Below are 6307 nucleotides of genomic sequence, written 5' to 3' on the forward strand. Positions count from 1 at the left end.
TCAGCATGCTAGACCACCAGCTCAAGGGAGGCCAGTATAAGAACGCGCTTATTAGCGCTCTAGCTATAATAGGCATCACAGAGGATAGAAGTTAGATCCAGATCACAGACTACACAATAAAGTACTCAGCCATTATTAAGGTAGTAAGGATGCTCATTATATCCCAAGCCGTCATAGAGCAGCGCAATAAGATATTAGGACTAGAGGAGGAGATAGGGAAGGATAAGGCCGCAGAAAAGGCCACAAGCTTATTCCAGCACATATAGTCTAAGGTGCAGCAGTTTATAACGCAGACGTCAGGCAATAAAGATGCAGAGCCAACACCAATAGATTGGATTTTCAACACGCAGACATACGGGATACATATCCAGTATAACACGCCAGCAGCAGGCGTCATCAACTAGGTAGGCAACCAGGTCTCATTCCGCCATATGCAATTCACTATAGGCCAACTGTCGGACGCGCTGCACAAGCTCGCCAGGGAAGGCAGGGAACTGCTGGACGAGCTGGCGATGCTGCAGCAGCCAGACGGTCTTAAAAGAGGCCATCTTCCAGCCATCCCATGGTCGTCTATTAAGGACAATCATAGTGAGACTAAGGTTAGGTACTTATTTCTCTTAGACAACCATAACAAATAGGTATAGAAGGGAGATAAATAGGTCTTCTACTAGTTAATAGAGTCAGTAGAGACACAGCAACGGTAGGGGCTCAACTTAGAGTCGGCAGCAGCAAGGCTTAACAAGCAAGCGGTATGGGACTACAGCCACACAGCCAAGCAGTTCAGGGAGCGTCTATGGATATTATTGCATACGCTAGGAGGATAGCCCAGGCAGGCAATGGAGATTAGGGGGCTATAGATAGTGAATACAGCTAACAGCGGGGTGTACAACATTTTCGCCCACAACAAGATAATATGCTTTATAACAGCGTACCATAAAGGGTACTAGACGACGGGCTAGGCTAAGGTAATCCACTAGTATCTACTAAGAGAGGTAGGCAAGCTGCTAGTGTGGTATCTATGGCTTATACTCCCGTTCTAGCAGGAGGTGCAGGGGATCAGTTGGGAGGCCGGCCGGTATAGTGCGTTCTTATGGGTGGATGAGATGGTGCAAGGGGCCATCTCGAGGTCCCGTGGTGGAGGGGATGATAATAATGATGGAGAGGAAGATGAGGATAGTGAGATGGGTGAGTGGACGTGGAAGGAAGAGTAGGTATGGACGACGGACCGGGCATAGCGGATCATGCAACGGCATAGCACTAGGGTGTTGGGAAACTAAGTCAACGTTAGTATGTGGCGGCATATTGCTATTAGTATTGCTAATAGGTACTTAAATAAAGCGTTTAGGAAGCAAGCTAAAGAGAGCTAGGCAGTTAATAATGAGGATAATGAGGTTAAGGACAATATATAGGACTTATAGGCTGGGCATAGGACGTGGCTGGTGGGAATGGTATACGCGCGCAAGCTGATGCAGTTCGGCTTGGGGCTCGCGGCCAAGCGGCAGAGGTTCCACAAGGTCAGCCAGCAATAGCATTAGTTTCTGGGCTTTAGGGTAGAGGACTCAGCAGTAGTAACAATAAAGCAGAAGGCAGAGCCACACAACAACTTATAGCTCTAGGCATAGCTGAGACGGTTCAAAAAGCTGCAGCTCATCAATATAGCCGGGCAGCTCAGACAGATAACGGGAGACAATAGAGCCAAGTTCCACAGCAACCAGGAGCAGGTACTCCAGGCTATCGTCAACAGCCACAGCCCCATCGTCTAGGTCATGGGCACGGGCGGGGGCAAAAGCTTGTTGTTCATGCTCCCGGCGTACTGCTCGCTAGATAGGGTAACGGTAGTAGTAACGCTGCTCGTGGCGCTATATATGGACATGGCCGCGAGGTGCACCCGGGCGGGGATCCCGTTATACGTATAGTAGAGCCATAAGAATAACTAGGCGGCGTTAGTGGTATTTATGACGCCTAAATCCACTATAAGTAAGGGTTTCTGAGACTTTATGGCGCGGCTGGAAGCGAGGCAGGCGCTAGATAGGGTTATTATGGATAAGTGTCATGTAGTGCTAGAGGGAACGTGGACGTTCCGGCCGCAGCTGAGAGAGCTTAGGGCGGCGGTCAGCAAGTTTGGGGTATAGCTGGTCTATCTAATAGCAACGTTAGCACTAGCGGATAAGGCGGCGTTCTTTGGGCTCATAGGCATCAATAGGGTCAGGGTTCAGATGTTTCGTGTAGTGTCTACACGGAAGAACATCACATATAAGGTCCAGGCAGTTATAAGCAAGGGAGTAGGGCAGCCAGAAGAGGTAGACGTAATTAAGGAAGAAGTATATAAGGTAATTAGAGAGTAGTTAGATAGAAAAGCGAGAGGGAAGGCAATTATGTACGTAACTTCTATTAGATGAGTAGAACAGCTAGGGATGATGCTGGTATGTCCGGTGTTTTATAGCGACGTCAACACAGCGCAGGGCAAAGCTGAATGACTTGAGATATAGCGGAGAGGAGATGGAGCGGATAGGGGTATTGTGGTGGCAACTAACGCACTTGGTCTCGGGATCGATATACTGGACGTGCGGCTTATGGTGCATGCGGACATGCCGCAGGAGCTACGCAGATTCGTACAGGAGAGCGGGCGTGGCGGGCGGGACGGGCTCAGCAGCCGGTCGGTCGTGGTCGTGCAGGGAGAAGGGCAGCGGGAGACGGCTTGCTTGGCGTTTCTCCACAGCAAGGAGTATTGCTGGGTGGTGCTTGACCGGGTGATAGACGGGCAGACGGACCGGTTCAGCTACAAGGTGGATAAGGAGACGTATAATATCTATTTAGCATCAGGGTTAGGGTTAGAGGTAGAGATAGAGAGGTTAGGCTTAGAGGCGGGGTTAGAGGCAATAGGAGCAGTAGCATTTAAAGCAGCATAGAGGGGCAATATCATCCAGCGGTGGCAGCTTGAGAGGCAGTAGATAATGGAGGCGGGAGAGGTTAAGGGCTTCTTACGTCTTTTACAGCAGAGCCACAGACGGTGCGTGCTTTGTCTCAGACGGGGCGGTAGGGAGGCAGAGCACAAGTTTAAGGGGTGCCCAGAGCGTAAGAGCGGTAGCGAGTGGGAGATAGTCCATTATGGCATAGAGCAGACGACGCACGAGATGTTCCATCTGAGGCGGTTAGAGGACTTCTCAGCATGCTTTTACTGCGGACTACCACAAGAGGTATACAAGCAGTGGGAGGCAGAGGCAGAAGATAGGGGCTGGTTCAGGGCCCGGGAGGGAGTATAGTGCCAGTATAGTAGAGGGCTTATAGAGCTATACGCCATAGGGCTTATACAGTATAGGGCACAGCAAGTAGAGGAGGTTTTAATAAGCTTAGGCAAAGCAGACGGGCAGGCCGGCCGAGGGGGCGTATTAGAGGATATAAAGGGATAGTATATATGGCTTAGTGAGCGGATTCAATAGGGCGGTATAGAGAGCAGCTAATTATGCTGGGTAACATATAAGCTATAGTGTAATAATTAAGAGAGAGTAGTAAAGAGAGGAGATTCTAGTTATAAGTAGATATAGGTTATATAATAAGAATATTAAGTAGAAAGAAGGGAAGATAGAAGGGTTAGTATCTATATTATAATAAGCTTAAAGTAGTTATTTATTTTAAGAGATAACTAAGTATATAAATTAAGTAGCTAAGTAGTAGATTAATATGAGGGGGGGAGCTATACTATTAAAAAGATAGGATTTCTAAAAAGATATAGAGGTTAAGGGAACATATAGTATTATTCTAATATATATTAAAAATAAAATATTAAACTATAAAGTAATAATAAGATAATAACTAGTTATTATTAAATAATTATAAATAGTATATTTAGCTACTATAAAAGTAAAAAGTAGTTATACTTAAGTTACTAGTATAGTATAAAAGAATATAAACTATTAGCTAAAGTTAGGGTTAAGGAGTTATAAGATAGGGCGTAGGACTTATAAGCTGGATATAGTACGTAACTAGTGGGTATGATCTACACGCGGGAGCTTATACAGTTCGGCAGCAGGCTGGCGGCAAAGCGGCAGTAGTTCCATTAAGTTAGCTAGTAGTGGTATTAGTTCTTAGGCTTTGGCGTAGAAGACTACAGGACGGCGGGCAGCGGGATAGGGATAAAGCGGAAAGCAGAAGTATATAACGGACCGCAGCTTAAGGCAAGGCTCCAGCAGTTTGAGCGGCTAAGGCGAGCAGACTTAACGGGACAACTAAGGTAGATAACGGGCAACAACTTAAGCAAGTTCCACAGCAACCAGCGCGAGGCGGTACTTGCCATCGCCAACAGCCACAGCCCCATCGTCCAGGTTATAGGCACAGGGGGCGGGAAGAGCATATCGTTCATACTGCCAGCGTTCTACTCACCAGACGGGGTAACAGTAGTAATTACGCCGTTAGTGGCACTCCAGACGGACATACATATACGCTACGTCAGGGCGGGCATCACATCGCACATATAGCAAAGCCAGAAGAACAACCAGGCAGCATCAATCATATTCATAACGCCCAAGTCGGCCATAACAAAGGGGTTCAGGGACTTCATCGCACAGCTACAGGGAAGGCAGGCGTTAGACCGTATCGTCATAGACAAGTGCCACGTCGTGTTAGAGGGGACGCAAGACTTCCAGCCGCAGCTAAGAGAGCTAGGCCAGGCCATCCAGGAGTTTAGGGTACAGGTAATCTATTTAACAGCCACACTCCCACCAGCAGACAAGGCAGCATTCTTTCAGATAATGAGGTTCACAGCGAGCCGGGTAACAATATTCCAGGCGCCAACAACGCGCAAGAATATCAAGTACTCCATCATCACAGTTAATAAGGGTGCGGTTTATGAGGACCAGCAGGAGGAAGAGGAAGGGCTGGACGGTCTAGAAGTCGAGGTCTGCCGGCTTACCGCGCGGTAGGCCGCATCGATTCTCGCCAACAGCGGGCAGGGCAAGGCAGTAATATACGCCAGTACAATCGAGCAGGTGGAAAGAATAGGCAAAGCACTCGGCTGCGCCGTGTTTTTTAGCAGCGTGGATTCAGCCGAAGGCAAGGCGGCCCGGCTTGAGGCGTAGCAGCAGAGCAACGGGGCCAAGGGAGTGATTGTGGCCAAGAACGCGCTCGGGTTGGGCATCAACATCCCAGACGTTCAGCTGGTGCTTCACGCCGACATGCCGACGGAGCTACAGCGGTTTGTGCAGGAGAGCAGGCGCGCGGGACGGGACGGACAACCAAGCGCGTCAGTAGTAGTCCATACAGCAGGTGACATGGCAGGACGGCGAGAGACGACGGCGGAGGAGTATCTACAAGGCATTAAGTGCCGGCGGGTGGTGTTGGACCGCGTAATGGACGGACGGATAGACCGGTTTGGGTGTGAGGATGGAGAAGAGCCGTGCAACGTCTGCCAAGCGTGGTCTTTAGATGAAGAGCGAGACAATAAAACGGACGGCAGTAGAGGCAACAAGACAGCAGGCCAGGCAGCATTTCACAGACAGGAGCAACAGATGCAGCTTGGGCGATAGCAGCTGTCTAATGAGATGATGAGGGAGAGCAAGGAAGTTGAGAGCTTTCTACGCAGGATATACCAACAGTGCGGAAAGTGTTTATTATGCTCTAGAGGGGAGGAAGACGGCCACGAGTTCGAGCAGTGCCCACAGAGGGAGGCGGACGAGTGGAGACGAATCCGGGAGAGGATGCAGCTAGTGGAGCGGGAGATATTCAGTAAGAAGCGATTCGAGCGGTTCTCGGGATGCTTCAACTGCGGTCTTCCGCAAGACGTATGCGCGCGGTGGGAGGCGGAGGCAGAGGACGGAGGCCGGTTCCATCGACTCGAGGGGGCGGTATGCCAGTTCAGCCGTACGCTCGTGGGCTTATTCTCAGCCAGCATAGCCAGGCTGCCGGAGGCGCAGTGGAGCCGTGTGATGGAGGAGGCGATAGAGGCGGAAGGGGTCAGCTTTAGAGAGCAAGAGGATAAGGGCCAGAGCGGGTTCTACCAATGGCTCGGGGGCCGTATACAATGGGGTAGGCTTAAGAGCAGTCGGCTTTGCCAGTTAACATACTTATTACAGTGTAAGCTAGATAAAGAGCAAGAGTGGGCTTTTTAGATATATTGCTGAGAAAAGGGCTTAGGAGGGAATAATAGATAAGGAAAGGAAAATAAATAATATAAATAAGTATAAGAATAAAAGATAACTAAAGACTTAGGGTTAGTTATACTATAGTAAGGGAGAATAAAAAGTATTAGATAAATAGAAAAAGTATAACTAATTATATATAGATAGTTATACTATAAATAGTAAAAAGAAAT

The sequence above is a fragment of the Colletotrichum karsti genome (assembly GCF_011947395.1).
Source record: "Colletotrichum karsti strain CkLH20 chromosome Unknown Scaffold27, whole genome shotgun sequence".
Classification (NCBI taxonomy): domain Eukaryota; kingdom Fungi; phylum Ascomycota; class Sordariomycetes; order Glomerellales; family Glomerellaceae; genus Colletotrichum; species Colletotrichum karsti.